This window comes from Mastomys coucha, unplaced genomic scaffold (genome assembly GCF_008632895.1).
Source record: "Mastomys coucha isolate ucsf_1 unplaced genomic scaffold, UCSF_Mcou_1 pScaffold3, whole genome shotgun sequence".
Classification (NCBI taxonomy): Eukaryota; Metazoa; Chordata; class Mammalia; order Rodentia; family Muridae; genus Mastomys; species Mastomys coucha.
In genome coordinates, this window is record NW_022196909.1 from 61812844 (window position 1) to 61829917 (window position 17074).

The 17074-nt window shown below is 47.3% G+C and overlaps 1 protein-coding gene, 1 non-coding gene and 1 pseudogene across 16 annotated transcripts in view; 2 read left to right on the plus strand and 1 right to left on the minus strand.

The window, feature by feature from the left end:
* Positions 1 to 17074, plus strand: part of Trerf1 (transcriptional regulating factor 1) — a 230772-nt gene that overhangs the window by 34669 nt on the left and 179029 nt on the right. The window lies entirely within an intron of this gene.
* LOC116074476 overlaps positions 1 to 17074 on the minus strand; it is a 41027-nt pseudogene that overhangs the window by 6785 nt on the left and 17168 nt on the right.
* LOC116075646 lies at positions 13460 to 13561 on the plus strand. Its single transcript, XR_004112675.1, has one exon. It is a non-coding gene; the product is annotated as a U6 spliceosomal RNA (small nuclear RNA).

Below are 17074 nucleotides of genomic sequence, written 5' to 3' on the forward strand. Positions count from 1 at the left end.
TAACCACTCAGTGTGTGTCAGTTCGCTGGTGTACACGGCTTCATTTTGTGGGTCTGGTCTGTCTTGGAACTTGGTTATCTCTGTAGACCTAGCGCTTGCATAATTAATCACTGTGGCTGCAGGTGCGAAACATATGCCATCTGACTCAGAGTTCCGTCCCAGTGTGTAAGCAAGTAGTTTAAGGGATAGGGCCTCTGTAGGAAGAGCCTTTTCTATTTTCCAAAAACTTGTAGGGATGAGACAGGAGAGAAGCTCCTGGAAGAATGGTGCTGGAGACGGCTGGACGTTGAGGGTAGCATGTGCTGCCCTTGCCTGTGACCGAGATAAGTTCCCAGCATCAGCCCAGGCTACTTACAAACCGCCTGTCGCTCCATCTCTCGGGGATCTGATACCCTCTTCTGGTCTGCATGCTGATCTCCATGGATGCCACACTCCCATGTACATACCTGCTTCTCCCCCCATTAAAAAAGCCACTGGAGACTGTGGCAGCTTCTATCCGTTTCCTGAATCTTCTTGGACTGTTAGAGATTTCTGTGGACTGCCCGGCCCATCACCAGGGTAGCAGTCTCAAGAGTTAAGTGTGTTTTCCTTTGAACCTGAATTTAACTGTGAACTTTGATGACCTTACCTGGCAGCAGGGGAGCCAGATGGAAGGCTGTTCAAGGTTCATTTTTCTTCCTTATCAAGACTAATGGCGTGACACCTTAAGGCTTCATGACTTAATTCAGTGGTGTCAGCTCTCTAAAGAGCTGGCTTAGGGCTGCTCATGGTTGTGTGAAAGTGATCAGAAAGCAGTTGTGACATCCAGGGGATGGCTCCTCTTCATTACTGGCTCCAGACTGTCCTCCCTGTAAACACGGAATGTGTGGATTCATTCGTGTTCTCCTGCCATAGCATCTCCCCAACACTGTACACCCGACAGCCTCTAGTCTTCTCTCAGCTCATGTGGTCTAGACTTCCACATCACTGAGATTGCCAGTGAGTGCTGTGGCCGAAGACTCCTTTGTATGGGCTTTTGGAGAATTGAAGTCAGGTCTTCAGGCTTACACGGGTACTTATGGACTGAGCCATTTCCCAGAGCCAGAATCTGCCCCTGACAGGGTCATCTAGAGAACTTTACCATGGCAAAGCACAGGGCCAGCACAGACGGCTCCTGCAGTTGTGTGTAGTTTAAATGATGTGTGGTTTTGGTTGTGTAGCACGAAGACAACCATGTGATTCCTGTCTGTAGCCTGTCATTAAAGCTTGGAGAAGGTGTGTGTGTGTGTTTGTGTGTGTGTGTGGTTTGCAGTCTACTTGCAGCAACAGCCCAGGGCTGTGGTTTTACACACCCCTAGCTCACCCAAATTCTTGGCATAGCTAGTCATTTCTTTGAATACAAGCCTGGCGTCATAGGGTGTAGGGAGAGTGACCGAATTCCCACTTTCCTCCTGTTCCTTCCTGTCCAGGAGCCCACAGTGGTTCCCAGTGCCTGCTCCCTGTGTGGCCACTGTACCCAGAGTGCATGTGGAACTGGCTTATCTGGGACCTTACCTTCTCTAGCCAGGCAGATGCAGCCTTCAATACTAACTGTTCTCCTGACTTGAAGGGCCTCGGCATTGCATTCCCTGACTGCATGCACTTTGTGTTTGAAATGCTTCTATGTGCTCTGTGTTGCCTGCGACAGTCTGGACTTGTTTTCTGGTGGACACGTCCTCCCTTTTCATGTGTACCAGTGGAAGGTACATAGTGAGTGAACGCTTGTACATCGCTCTGTCCTGTATATTTGGACATGTGTATCTATTTGGATAGGATGTGGGGGGCTGGTGGTGCTAGAGAAGTGAAAAACTAAAAAACAGGTAAAAGCTGTCGCCACTCAAGCCTGATAACCTGAATTTGATCCTCAGAAACTCCAGCAGAAGAAGGGAGCTGACTCCTGAAAGTTGTTGTCTGACCTCCATGTGTACATGGTAGCACATGCATGCTCATAGTCTCTCTCTCACACACACACACACAGACACACATGTGCACACACACATGCACAGACACACATAGAGACACACACATGCACACACACAAACATACACACATAGACACACACACAGACACATGCATACACACATATACACACACACATGCACGCATAAGCACAGCCACACAGCCACACAGACACGTATGCGCAAACACACACAGAGGAATACACACACACACACACACACACATGCACACACACATACATATACACACATATGCATAAGCACTTACACACAGACAAACACATGCACAGATGCACACACACACATACACACACACATTTGTTTTTGTTTTTGGTTCTTTGGTTTTTTGATTTTTTGAGATAGAGTTTCTCTGTATAGCCCTGGCTGTCCTGGAACTCACTCTGTAGACCAGGCTGGCCTCGAACTCAGAAATCCGCCTGCCTCTGCTTCCCAAGTATTGAGATTAAAGGCATGTGCTACCACTGCCCGGCACACATTGGTATTTTAAAAAATTTTTAAAGAGAGATGAAGGGGCCCTAGAAGCAGCTGGAAAGGTCTCCCTGGAGTTGGGAGGGTTAGGGCTGCTGAGAACGGGAGAGAAAATGAGGGGCTATGTGCAGTCCTTTCTTGGTGCACGAGGCAGGTTTCTTTGCTTATTAATGAGTCTGTTTTGAAGGGAAGTCAAAGCAGGAACCTGGAGTCAGGAACTGATGTAGAACCCCAGAGGAGTGCTCCCTATTGGCTTGCTCAGCCTGCCCTTTTTTATAGCACAGGACCACCAGCCCAGGTGTGGCTCCGCCCACAGTGAGCTGGTCCCTCCCACATCAATCATCAATCAAGAAAGTGCACCATAGGCTTGCCCACAGGCTAGTCTGATGGGCCATTTTCTCAATGGGGGTTCTCTTTTGCAAATGACTCTAGTTTATGTCAAGTTGATGTAAAGCCAGTCAGCCTATTCAGTATGGCAGTGCTGGCCCCATGTTTCTCTGGAGTGTGTTTCTGGTTTGTTGCAAACCTTCCCTCTTCTTTTCATGTGAATCTCATAGTAAGAAAGAGGGGGTGGGTGGGCCCTAAGCAGGGTGGGGGACAGGGATGCAGAATTGGGGAGCCAGGCTGATTAGCGTTGTCCTGGTGAGGCCTGGCTGGAGTGGAGGCTATCATTTGCTTCTTTGAGTGAGCCTGGAGGAATCCTTTGCTGTGCTTAGAAACCATTTATGGATTATGAAAGTATGTATTCTTTAATTTTAAAAATGATACCCAAATAGAACACAATGTAAACAGACCAGTTACTGCGGAAGATGTGGCAAAACGTAAAATAAAGAGCTATCCCTTTAAATAGTTCCAGGAACAGAAGGACTTTGAAGGTGCAGGTGATGTTGCTGCCAATCAGATTGTCCCAGAACAGAAAGGGGACACTTACACTCTTTATTTGAAGGCAAGATATCAATATATGACAAAAGAGAGTGTGTGCACTCCACTACAGGGTGATTTCTGTTTTGTAGGCTGGGATGCAGAAATCCTAAGATACAATGAACAGGTAGAATGCAGCTGCCCAGGTGGGGTGACACACAGTCACGTGGACTTCTGGATGGGAATGTCAGCATAGGATAGTGTAAGGGTTTCCTAGGAATAATCATTTGTTATATTACAGGTTCTGAGGAGAAAATAAGATACGGAAACAGTTGATAAAAAAAATCAAACATCTGTTTCCAATAAAAACTCTTATGGGAATAATCGGGCGCTTCCTGAACAGGGGCGGTAGGTTTTTGTCAGACCAGTGGCCAAAGTTTTGCTTAGTATGGAGGCAGCAAACAGGAGGTGCCTCATTAAAGTCACATGAAGAGACTGGCGATGTAGCTCAGTTGACGGAGTGCTGCCTCCCATGAATGAAACCCTAGCACTGCATAAACCCGGTGTAGTGGCTCAAGCTTAGATCACAGCACTCAGGAAACGGAGACAAAATCCAAATTTCCTTGAGCATCCTTGGCTACATAGCAACGTTCAGGCTAGCCTGAGCTACACAAGACCTTGTCTTAAAGTTAGAACAAAACAACAACATCAAACCCACAAAACCAAACCAAACCAACCAACCAAACAAACAAAAACCAGTGGGGCAAAGGTAGCTTAAACCTTTAATCCCAGAAAGAAAGAGGTGGGGGTGGGGACAGGAGAATCTCTTGAGTTTGAGGCCAGCCTGTTCTACAGAGTTCCAGGACAGCCAGGGTTACACAGAGAAATCCTGTCTCAGAAAAAAAAAAAATTCAGAAAAATGGTCTATCACTTAGAGATACCTTCTTAAATTTGAAACTGGATATGTCATAGAATAAAAGATCAGTAGGTTTTTTTTTTTTTTAAATTGTGAAAATGAGCTGTGCATGGAGGAAAAAACCTACCTTAAATGAAATCAAAAGATGATACTCTGAAAAAAATTACAATTTGTCTAGAAGGAGTTTTTTTTTTTCTTTTAGCATACAAAGAGTTCCAGGAAATAAATAAAAATGTCACTAATCTTACTGAAAATTAAATGAGGGACATGAACATACCGCTGCAGGGAAAACAGTGTAAAAGTTTCAAGATCCATAGATGCTCAAGCTGGCACATGAAACTTGGTCTGAGCTGCTCAACAGGAGGGCCCTTGTAACCCATCAGATCAGAAAAGATAAAACACTCAATAACACACTGAATTGATAGAAAGTCATTTTAGACATTGCCGGTGAGAGTCAATGTGTATTATTGTGTGGGATGGGAACCGTGCGATTTATCCAGATTATAAACACCCACATCCTAGTACCTAACCACTGCAGTCTCAGGTGCCTTGCCCCGGAGGAAAATTCTCCTGTGTGTGCAGTGTTTGGGGGATGTTGCTGTAATCGTGTAAAGTGAAAGACAGCTACATAAATATCCACCCCTAAGAAGGGCTAATAAGAGCTGGCCCCCTGGGCCCTCAGAGGGCCAATAAATCAACCTAGCAGGTTGTACATGTAATGAAAGAAAAATAGTGATGTGCATTGCACACATGCAAATATTTGGTGCTTTTTGTTTGGTTTAGTTTGGATAGTTGTGTGAACTGGATCACAATATGCATTTCGTTAAGATTTTGTGTGTGTATGTGTGTGTGGAGTGTGTGTGTGGGGGGGAGTGTGTGTCTGTGTGTGTGTCTGTGTATGAGTGCTCCCATGAATGTGAAGGGATATGCCTGAATGTGGAGGCCAAAGCTTGACACTGGGTGTCTTCCTGAATTGCTCTCCACTTTATATTACCGAGTAGGGTCTCTCACTTGAACCCAGAACTCATCGATCTGCCTAGTGTAGCTACTTGGCTTGCTCAAGGGATCCCTTGATTCTGATTTTGATTGTTCTGTCTCCCTGAGCTCTGGGGTTGCAAGAAGGCCACCATACAGACAAGGCATTTAGGCATTTATGTGGTACTGGGGATCTTGAACTCGGATCCTCTTGCACACATGGCAAGGAGCCAATCCCCAATCGTATTTCTTGAATGATCCTGAGGTAAGGTGTGCCTGTAAGCCCAGCACTTGGGAGATGGATCAAGAGTTAAAACTCACTTTTAACTACATAGCCAGTATTAACTATTTTGAGACTAGTCTGGTCTATGTGGGATCCTGATTCAGAGGACTAAAATCAATCTATTGAATTTCTTAGGGCATCGAATTAAGAAGGAATATATTTATTAGGTTAACACCTGCCCAAGACTAGCTCTCAGATTGTGAGGGAGCCGGTAATGGAATGAACACATACATACATATGTATGTATGCATGTATGCTTGCATGTATACATGTAGCCTGTCTGTCTGAGTGCATGTATATGTGTAGCCTGTCTGTGTGCGTGCATGTATATGTGTAGCCTGTCTGTCTGTCTGCGTACATGTGTATATGTGTAGCCTGTCTGTCTGTCTGCGTACATGTGTATATATGTAGCCTGTCTGTCAACAGTTGTGCTTTACAGTGCCTGCAGCAGCTGCAGCAGCTGGTAAGGAAATCCCAGGCTGAGATTTTCCTTGTATTGAGGCCATGTTCCAGTTCTAAGTGTGAGTGGGCCTGCTTGCCTAGAGGTTGGTTGATCTGCCTTAGGGTCTGTTGATCTGAGAGGCCTCCCTACCCAGACCCAGCCTGTGACATCTTGGGTGTGGACAGCCTCGCAATTACTTCCTGTAGCTCAGCCGGACCCTCAGCCCCAGCAGTCTAGTCTGAGGAAGCGGAGGCTGCGATTCTTTCCGGCTAGGATCCTGGCCCCAGATGCTCCTGCCCTGGCGCGGACAAAGCTGAGCCTTCTGCTTTGTTCTGTGTCCTGTTTCCTTCTCTGAGTTTTGGTTCTACTAAGAGGCCCAGCGTGCCTTCCTGTTCAGCGAGGATGCGGGTATCCAGGTCCTGACCTGGGACCCAGGCCACCTGCCGGCTGGCCCTGTCAGGGATGTAGGGGTGTGGTAGGAGGGCCTTTGTTTGAATGCCAGTCCATCCACTTGCTGGTCCTAGGACTCCTGGGTAAATTATTTACCCCAGCTGGACCTCGGGTTCTTTATGTGTGGCGCAGGAACAATGGGCTGCCTTTGGCGAGTGGCTGCACAGCATACACGCTGATAACCAGTGGGTTAGGAGTCCTGCTCTACTTGGCTGTGATCCTGTTTTGACAGATGTTGTCTTTACCTTTGAGTCCCTTGTGTGTTGGTTCGGGATGCTTACTGGGACCATTCATAACGTCATCCTATATTGCTCCTTCCCTAAAACCACTGTGAAACGAACTCCCTATCTAGAAATCGCTGGCCCCTTCCCTCACACCACCGCTCAGATCCTCCTGTTTAAGCTTAGACCTAGGTCAGAAGAAAATTCCACACCAATTTCATGTGCAAACACAGCCTCATCACAAAATCATCTGTGAGCTGAAGAAATGGATGAAAGGATGGCCTGACAGATTCAGGAAGTGTTTCTTGAGTGACTCCTAGCCACTGCCCTTGGTAGTAATACCCCTGCCATCCCTCAGGGCACCAGCCAATCTTGTGCCATTTGGGGATTCAGGTACCGGGTCAGGGGGTTATTTAAAAACCCTTGTGAAGAAGCCTTGATATCTACTTCAGAAAGGTGGGGGTTGGGAGACCTTCCCAGAGGAGGTGGCATTTGAAGTTCATTTCTCAATAGTTATTCTATGCAAATTTTCTTTCTTTCACTTTCTCTTTCTTTCTTCCTTCCTTTCTTTCTTTCTTTCTTTCTTTCTTTCTTTCTTTCTTTCTTTCTTTCTTTCTTTCTTTCCTTTTTGTTAGTTTGTTTTTCCAGACAGGGTTTCTATGTGTAGCCCTGGCTGTCCTGGAACTCAGTCTGTAGACCAGGCTGGCCTCGAACTCAGAAATCCGCCTGCCTCTGCCTCCCAAGTGCTGGGATTAAAGGCGTGCGCCACCACCGCCTGACTTTATTCTATGCAGATTTTAAGCCACCTAAAAAAGAAAAAAAATCAACTGACTGACTGAGACAAATCTTAAAAAGCTTCTCAGTCTTTTGTTGAAGATCAGGTTTGAAAGTCTGAAAGCTGTCGTGGTGTTGAACACCTGTCACCCAAACACATGGGGTGGAGACTGGGGGATCAGTTCTAGGCCAGCCTGGGCTACATATATTATGCTCCCTCTCCCGAGTGAAAAATAAGACTGGGGATATAGCTCGGTTGGTAGAGTGTTTGTCTAGCATGCATGAAACATTGGGTTTTATCCCCAGTACTGCATTAGCCAGCATGGTAGACCGACCATGCAGAAGGAACAGAAGTCCTTAGTTGCCTGTCAAGTTTAGACTCTGTCCCAGAACCAAACAACAAAGTAAAATTAAATTAAAAAAAATTGAGGGGCTGGAGAGGTAGCTTAGCGGTTAAGAGCACCGACTTCTCTTCTGGAGGTCCTGAGTTCAAATCCCAGCAACCACGTGGTAGCAGCTCACAATCACCCATAATGAGATCTGATGCCCTTTTCTGGTGTGCCTGAAGGCAGCTACAGTGTACTTACATATAATAAATAAATAAATATTTAAAAACAATTGAACTCTTGAGAAATTACTAAGGAAGGCTGATCCCAGGAAGATAAGTTCAGATCAGCACAGACTAGTGTCAGTAGAAAGAAAGTTTCTGATATGAAACTCCCGCTCACCCAGAGTTTGGTGAATGGATGAATTTTGTCTCAATAGATTAAAAAAAATACTGAAAATTCCATGATAAATGCAGGCTTAAGTAGCATAAACTTAAAATAGGTTTGTCAGACGATCTCCTCCTGTACACGAGGAAGGGGTCTGTGCAACTGAGCAGGTCGCAAGCCCTCCACAGAGGCTGAGTCTAGGAAGCCTTCCACAGAGGCTGCGTCTAGGAAGCCTTCCACAGAGGCTGAGTCTAGGAAATAGGAACTAAGCCCAAAGCCTGTTATCTTAACTCTTGTTTAACAGAGTATAACAGAGGCTTGCCATGACAATATAGGAACAAAACAGAATGGAAAAAAAAATACCAGGGACTGGCATAGGGAAGGAAGAGACTAAAGTACAGCTGTTTACAAATGACACGATTTCTATTCCAAGAGTGTGACAGGCTGCCCTGTGGCTGCGTGCGCAGAAGTTAAAGGAATCTCAGATTGATGCTTCGGTCTCATGGCCAGACAGTGAAACTTCAGTGAGGATCATTGTGAAACATGAAAAGCTACAGCGATGAGGACCAGGGACAGTTGATGTTAGTAAGCCCAGGGGGTCTTTTGAAAGCAGCAGGGTCCTTAATGCAGACTGGACAGCTGAGGGGAGGCGTTAAAGCTATATCATATTAGGACAGAGCAGACCAGTGGGAAGTGACTACGCTAACTAATGTGGGGCGGGGGGGACATTTGTAGATGACAGAATTGGAGACCAACAATAAGGAAAGAGGTGACCTTAAAACAAATGGCTCTTTGGGCAAAGTTGGTGACCCTTCAGACAAAATGGTGTCTTATGCCATAGATCCTAAGTTGTAGATTCATGGAGAAGTTCGTTTTTAAAACTCTTAAAACCCACAGACTATCTACCCGTGGTGTAAAGAGCAATTGTGTTTGAATGCTATAAAAATCCTTCATACCAGGTGTGGTGGTGCTCGCCCTTTATGCCAGCACCTGAGAGGTAGGCAGAGGCAGATGGGTACGTGAATCTAAGGTTAGCCTAATCTATCTAGTTCCAGGCCAGGTATATAGGAAGAACATACCGAAAATAAGTAGATAAATAAACAGTACTAAGTATAAAAGAATACGTTTTCTTAAAAAATGATAACGTCAAAACTAGGTGCAGACATGCCTGCAGTCACAACACGCAGGAGGCAGAGGCAGGAGGACCAGGAGTTTAAGGCCATCACTCATAACATTTTGAGTTTAGGCCAGCGTGAGCTACATGAGACCGTGTTTCAAAAATAAATAAAGTAAGTAGAACGATGTTAGCGGGGGAAAGGAATGGATGAGGAAATGGTTGTGGCAACTCATGGGAAAGGCACAGTGTGAGACTCCCATGCAGGCTGAAACAGACGGAGGCGGCAAGCACAGTCAGCCCGGGCGGGGGAGGGTAATGTCATATGAAATCCAGATAAGAAACCGATATGTAGAAGAAATGTAAGCTAAAATCGCTAACTATCCAAGATGAAATTCAACAAACTCAGTGTGTTCCATTTGGCTTGTAATGTCAGCTGTAATTGGGTCATTTTTAAATTATTGTTGTTATTATATTGAGACAGGGTCTTCATATGGAGCCTTGGCTATCCTGGAACTTGATATCTAGGCCAGGCTGGTCTTGAATTCATGGAGCTCTGTCTGCTTTAGGTTTCTGGAATGCTGGAAATCAAGGTGTGGGCCACCACAATGGCTTGGGTGAGTTTTAGGGAAGAAAGCTGGGCGCCTCCTCAGTGGCTGAGGAGTGGAGCTGGCGTATTTTTGCTTTTGGAGGAGTAAGTCCCTGGGTGAGAATCCTGAAGAGGGAGAAAATCACTTGTTCTCAAATGCAGAAACAAACACATAAAGTTGTCTAAGTTTGTGGACTTAGGTATCACTGGTAGAACAGCAGACCCACCCTCTGGATCCAGGGAGGACTTACTCTAGAACGGCTTGTCATGTGCGGTCCGTTTATTACACAGGCTCACTGATGAGACTCTGGAAAAGCCTGGAGCCCGCTGGCTCTGTCAACTAGAAATCAGTGTTCACTGAGTTACAAACTTTGAGCCTGTCGAGTCTATCTGCAAAATGCTCGTTGTTTCCAAGTTCTTTACAATGAAGTTTTAATTTAAGGATCATTTAATTAATGTCCTTTTCAGTGAAATCGTGACTGTTACATATTGCAGTTTGTTTAACTTAATACTTTTATTTACATTTTTTAAACATTATATTTATTTGTTGTTTTGTGTCTGATAGTATGGGAACATGGCACAGCATCATCTAACAGTCAGAGGACAACGTCTGTCTACCTGCCACGTGGGTCCCAGGGATGGAACTCAGGTGATCAGACTTGGCAGTAGGCGCCTTCACCCACTGAGCCATCTTGCTGGCCCATATTGAGGTTTTTAGCAGAAAGGTGGGAAAGGAAACATTGGCACCGGGCATCCACACAGAGCTGGTGTTGAGTCACTGTGTTGCCCTGTGGTTTTGGGCAAATCACATATCTCTTCTCTATGCCTTTGTCTCTACCCAGAAGAGGTGATGGTGACACCCGCAAATGAGATCAGAGGGACTGTGGGCTTTCATTCATTAAGGGAGTTCTGCAGGGAACAATGAGCCCTCGCTTTCTCATTTTGCCCTCATGTCTGCAAGTATCTGGTGTTCCAAACAGGGCCACCTCTGTGTGGCAACAGAGATGGGGAGGTGGACATACCCCTAAAGAAGGCAGCCCACAGAATCACTACAAATGCCCTTGAGAGGACTCCAGCCCATGAAGCTTAAGCAAAATCTGCACCCTTCCATTTCAGTCAGGAGACAGGACCCAGGAGAGGAAGACAGGGACTTGGAGCCAGTGCTGTAGCTCAGTGCTGGAACCCTCCCCTGGCCTATGGATTGTCTCGGGTTCATTTCCCAGCCACGAAAACCCCCACACACTCACAGGCAAGGTCTGGACGACCATGTGCCACTGTTACAGCGCTTCCTAATAACTCTGCCAAGGCAGGGTCGATTATTCTTGTTTGTTTCAGAGAAAGAAGTGAGTGAATGGTTTAGAGTTTCCACAGGTTAGGGTTCAAGACCTGGCTTCATGGAAGATAACAGCCATGAGCCACCGTGTCTAGGCCTTGTTCGTGAGGGCTGAAGGAGCTGTAGTCCCTGTCCCTGGTTGTCTTAGCTACTTTTCTCTTGCAATGACAAAACTTCATGACCAAGGTGTCTTATAAAAGGAAGCATTTAATTTAGGGGCTCATGATTCCTGAGGGTTGCAGTCTATGACCATCATGGAGGGAAGCATGGTGGCAGGCAGGCAGGCAGGCGGACAAGCAGGCATGGTGCTGAAGCAGTAGCTGAGAGCTTACATCTGATTCTTTGGCAGAGAGAGGGTGGGGTGATGTCACAGGCCAGCTGATCTGGACCTCCCTCAACTCGCCGGAGAAACGGGAGTAGATGAGTGGGCGTGGCAGGGTGAATCTAACTGGGAATGGTGTGGGCTTTTGAAAGCTCAAAGCCTACCCCTCAGAGACACACCTCCAAATCCTTCCCAAACAGTGTCACTAACTTTGGATCAAGCATTCAGAGCCAATGGTGGCCATTTTCATTCAAACCTCCACAGGAACACTGCTTGGGTTGTCCTCGATTCCTGCCTCTTCCAACAGAGTCACTATAGGTGGTCCTCAGAGCCTCACTCTCCCTTCTGTGATATGGTGTTGATAACGGCCCTTGGAAGGGTTTCTAGAAAGAAGACACTCAAAGCTCTGAGCACAGCTGTAAGAGCGGAGGCAGTTAACATGAGTTTGCAATTGAAGCATAGTCTACCTCAAGGTATGGAATGGTTGTAAATTCCTTCAGTATTCCTGTCTGTGTTGTCAGGGCTGAACCTTTTAATTTGAGACAGAGTCTTATGTAACCCAGGCTGGCCTTGAATCCGCAGTATAAGCGAGAATGATGTTTTGTGTGTGTGTGTGTGTGTGTGTGTGTGTGTGTGTGTATGTATGTATGTATTTATGAATAAATGTCTAAATGTCACCTGTTCAGTGCCCTCAAAGAGGCTGTCAGATTTCATGGCCCTGGAGATACAGGCAGTTGTGAACCACGTGCTGTGCCCAGCACATCATTGACTGATACAACAGTTCTACGTGGCAGTGTCTCAGGCCACAGAAGTGTCAGCCCGCGGGTGGTTAATGCCTTGGGCTATGGATATTTGGCTGGGACAGGGAAGTGAGGAGCAGGGAGAAGGTAGGATCAGCGTGGTGGAAAGAAGGGGCTTGAGCAGGGAGGGACAAGGTTGGATGGGGCTCTTGCCTGAACAAACGCTGTGTTTCCAGAGGTTCCAGGCTGGGATGTCCTTTCTGGATATGTGCCTCTGAAAACTGCCTTTCTGAATGTGGCTGAACTGGGTTGGGGTGTGTGTGGGGGAAAGGAGGGAATGGGAACCCAGGATGGCAGCAACCTGGGAAGGAGGGAAGCAGAACATGACCACATGCAGAATGCAGTGGGGTGCCTTCCAGAGATAAACTGGGAGTTTCCTGTTGTCTCAGGCGGGAGTGGAGAGTATAGGGTGACCTCTCCGGCTTTTGATGAGGTGACTAGATATTAACCAGTGAGGATCAGGGAGTGAGGTCCGGGAGGATGAGGTGAGTGATGCGTGGAGTTTGAGCAGCCTGCGTGGTAGGTGGGAGAGTCTGGTTAGGAGGGTGTTCTCGCTGGAGTCAACTACTGTCTGTAAAGAGCTGTTTCATTCAGGACTTGAAACCATAAGTGTGGGTGTGCCAGCAGGATATGGCTCAGCACAAACAGGAGTGGACCGTACAGATTGGAAGGATCCTCCAGTTATAAAACACACGTAAAACTACCCCCTTCTGCTGCCCAAGAGCTGGCCAGCGGCCTTAGGCTGGAGTCCCGGCTTCTCGGCTTACCTGGACATCTGCTGGGAACTTGGCTTCTCTTAGCTTCCTGAGGCTGCCCCAGAAGATTGCCTCAGGTTGGACGAGTGTTTCGCAGTTCTGGATCTTTGAAATGAAGGCCTGCGTGGGGAAGGTGGGAGTGCATGAGTGGCGGGTGTACTACAAGCTAAAGTGTACTAAGGATTACAGGAGCTGAAAGTGAGGTGTGGAACTGCAACCTCCCCAACCCAGGTGTTGTGTGTGTGTGTGTATTTGTATGTGTCTGTGATGAGTTTTTGTGTGGTGTGTGTGTGCACATGAGCATGTGTGGTATGTGTGTGTGCTGTGTGTATGCATGTATGTGTGTGTGCTCCTGTGTGTGTCTGTGAAGAGTGTGTATATGTGTCACTGTGTGTGTGCATCTCTGTGTGTGTGTGTGTGTGTGTGTGTGTAGTACAGGAGCTATGGCTCACTTCAGTGGCTCATATGACAAAATTGGCATGACACAGGAGTTAGCATGGCCCCTGTATAAGGAAGACCCGTAAGTTCATGTAGTGGCCCATATGTTTCCACCCTGCCTCAGAGATTGAAGTGCAGAATGATTGACAGAGACATCTGATGTCAACCTCTGGCCTCTAGAAACGCATGCATCTTTAGGGGCTCATGGTTCCTGAGGGTCGCTGTCCATGACTCACAGAGTGAAGCGTGGCGGCAGATAGGCAGGCATGGTGCTGAAGCAGTAGCTGAGAGCCTACAGCAGGCACAAGGCAGAGATGGGGGTGGGGTGAATCTAACTGGGAATGGCGGGGGCTTTTGAACGCCAAAGCCCATCCCTCAAGGACACACCTCCTCCGCAGGGGTGGGTTCCAGCACTGAGTACAGCACCGGCTCAAAGTGTGCAATACAGGTCCACACATATTTGAAGCATTCATACATGCATGCTTGCACATCACAACAACATTAAGAAAGAATGAAGTCAAGACGAGCTACGTACTAATTCCACTTGCTGAGACCCTGTCTCTAAATAAGATCGCCTTGTGGACTCCACTCCGTGTGACCGTGAACTTAGGGACGTACCCAGCATTTCTGTCCCTAGTGTTATTTCCTCCACCACATTGCTGTGGTTTCCTTTTAAGTCCATAATATACCCCAACCAAAGTTCACTGTCTGTACCTTAGGAGCACCCCCTTTCTGAGAGGACCCCAATACTGTCCTTACTAGGCCCTGGACTCCTTTAGGCCCTAGTCCACCTGCCCTAGTTTCCTTGTGCTGAGCACAGAGACAGCCCCGGCTTCAGAGTACCATAGGAGTTGATAGGAATGCTAGTTCTTAACTAGCTGTGTGATCTAGTGTAATTGCCTTCTGCCTCAGTTTCCCTTTTTGTGAGCTGGGGCTGTTAAATGAGAACTTACTGGGTCAAATGAGGAGGTGTACCGGAAGTGTTTGGGAGCTGTTGAGGGACTCCTGTCTCCAGGAGGTCAGGGTTTGCACCTGTTTGTTCACCTTGGTATCTGATGCAGTGTCTGACATGGAGCCACAGACCCATAAGGACTTGCTGAGCTTACACAGACAGAGAGAGACTCAGCCTGAGGAGAACTGAGGACACCTGTGCGGTGATGAATTCGAGCCTTCCTTAGAAGCCCCACCCTCCTCTGCCTGAGTCCCCTGGGGTCAGAGAACTGCAGTGTGGGGTTTGTCTGGATGCAGATGAATTCGGTGGTACACAGGGGTCTCAGTTTGACTCAGATGCAGAGCCCTATACTCGCTTCTCTTTCATGTGGATGGAACAAATTTCGGCTTATTACATAGTGGTATCTACGGTGGCTTCTATAGATGAGTCACCATTTACTGTAAAGCTTTCAGATGCCCGGCAGACACGCCCATCAGTGGGGTTAAGGCCCTCTGCAAGACCCACAGCCCAGCCTCAGGCATTTAGCAAGAGACAGAGCAAACATTGTGGTCCCATTAACATGCAGGTCACAGGTGAAGGTCTGCTGTCTTCAGCTTCCATATTACTTGCTAGAAATTTGAATTAATTGGGTGGTAGGTACATGCTAACATCAGACAACAATGTGCACAGTCGTCTTGCTCTGCAAGAGGTTTATTCTTGTGCCTAAATTTGTTTTTGTGTGAACTATTAACAATAAAAGAAGACCCGTGTTGGGTTGGGGGGATGATTTGGGCGGCCTGTGCTGTACAAACATGGGGACCTGAGGGAAATCCCCAGAGCCCATGTGAAAAGCTGGCCATGGTGGCATGTGCTCAGTGCTGGGAGGTGGAGACCAGGGATCCTTGCCGCTTACTGGCCCCCAAAGAGCCTAATTGGAGGGCCCAGTGAGAGGCCATGTCTCAAAGCACAAGGTCTCAAATCGAGAGAGACAGCTTACTGGATAAAAGTGTTTGTGTGCAGATCTGCATGGTGGAGGGAGAGCCGAGTGAGTCCTGCAGGCTGTCTTATGTCCTCAGCACACATGCTGTGCTGTGTGGCTTTTAAATGTATCTTCATTACATTTCTATGTATGTATTTATTTGTGTTTGTTTGTGTGATTATGTGTGTGTGCGCGTGATTGTGTGTGTGACTGTATGTGTGTGCACATGCTGCCTGAGGGTAGAGGCTGGAACACAACCTTGGAGTCATTCCTCCCTTTACCCTGGCTTTGTCTTTTGTCTTTTCTTTTCTCTTTTCTCTTCTTTTTTTCTTTTCTTTTCCTCTCTCTCTCTCTCTCTCTCTCTCTCTCTCTCTCTTTCCCTCCCTCCCTCCCTCCCTCCTCCCTCCTTCCCTCCCTTTCTCTCTTTCCCTCCCTCCCTCCCTCTCTTTCTCTCTTCCTTCCTTCCTTTCTTTCAATATTTGAGTCTCTCACTGGCTTGGAACTTGCCAAGTAGGCTAGACTGGGCCCCAGTGGGTCCCAGGGATCAAATCCACTTAGTGCCCTAAAAGCTGGGCTTATGAGTACACTTCACCATGTCTCCTCTTTTCTTCTCTTCCCGTCCCTCCCTTCCCCTCCCCTCTCTCCCTTTCCCTCACCCCTTCTCTTCCTTCCCCTTCCACTGCCTTCCTCCCATCTTTTCTTCCCCTTCTCTTCCTTTCCCCCTCCCTTTCTCTTCCCTCCTCTTTCCTATTTCCCCTTCCCCTCCTCTTCTTTCCCCTCTCCCCTCCCTCCTCTTCCCTTCTCTTTCCCTCCCCTCACCCCTTCTCTTTCTTTTTCCCTCCCCTCCTCTGCCTTTCTCCCACCCTCCTTCTTCCCCTCCTCCTCCCCTCCCCTCATTCCTCCTCTCCTCCCCTCACTCCTCCTCCCTTCCCCTCACTCCTCCCCTCCCTCTCCTCCCCTCCTTCCTTCCTTCATTCTGTCTATCCCTTGTTAGCAAGTGCTGACTGACAGCCATCTCACCAACTCCATATAAGACAGTTCTGAGTGTGCCTCTCGAATCCAGTTTCCTTGTGTGTAACCTGGGGACAAGGACAGTTTTTTCCTTGTCCATTCCTTCCTTGTAGGACCATATTAAGGCTTTTTAAAAACGAGACATTTTGGGCTGGAGAGATGGCTCCACGGTTAAGAGCACCGACTGCTCTTCCAAAGGTTCAAGTCCCACCAACCACATGGTGGCTCACAACCATCTGTAATGAGATCTGACTCCCTCTTCTGGAGTGTCTGAAGACAGCTACAGTGTACTTACATATAATAAATAAATAATAAATCTTTAAAAAAAAACAAAAACGAGACATTTTAAGGTCCTTGGTGTGTAGCAGTCTCGGTAAGTAGCCGCTGTATTTTCAGGAAGCGCTGTGGACTTGGGGATTAGAGATCATGCATGGCAGAAGCTGGGTAGCTCACTGGTGGTCTTCTCCCTGGTTTGTGGTGGTAATTTATTCAAATCTGTGGCTAGTTACTGTATTCCTTGGCCTGGTTTGTGCTTCTCTATCTGTGCCCACGGATGCTCCCCCCCCCTCAAAAATAAAACAAAACCCATCCCTCCCTCCTGACCTGTGCCTCCTCTCTGGTCCCTCTCTGAGAACTGCTTTGTCCTGGCTGTGCTTTTTCTGGTGCTTTTCATAGACCACAGAGTCCCTGCTGCGCGGTCCC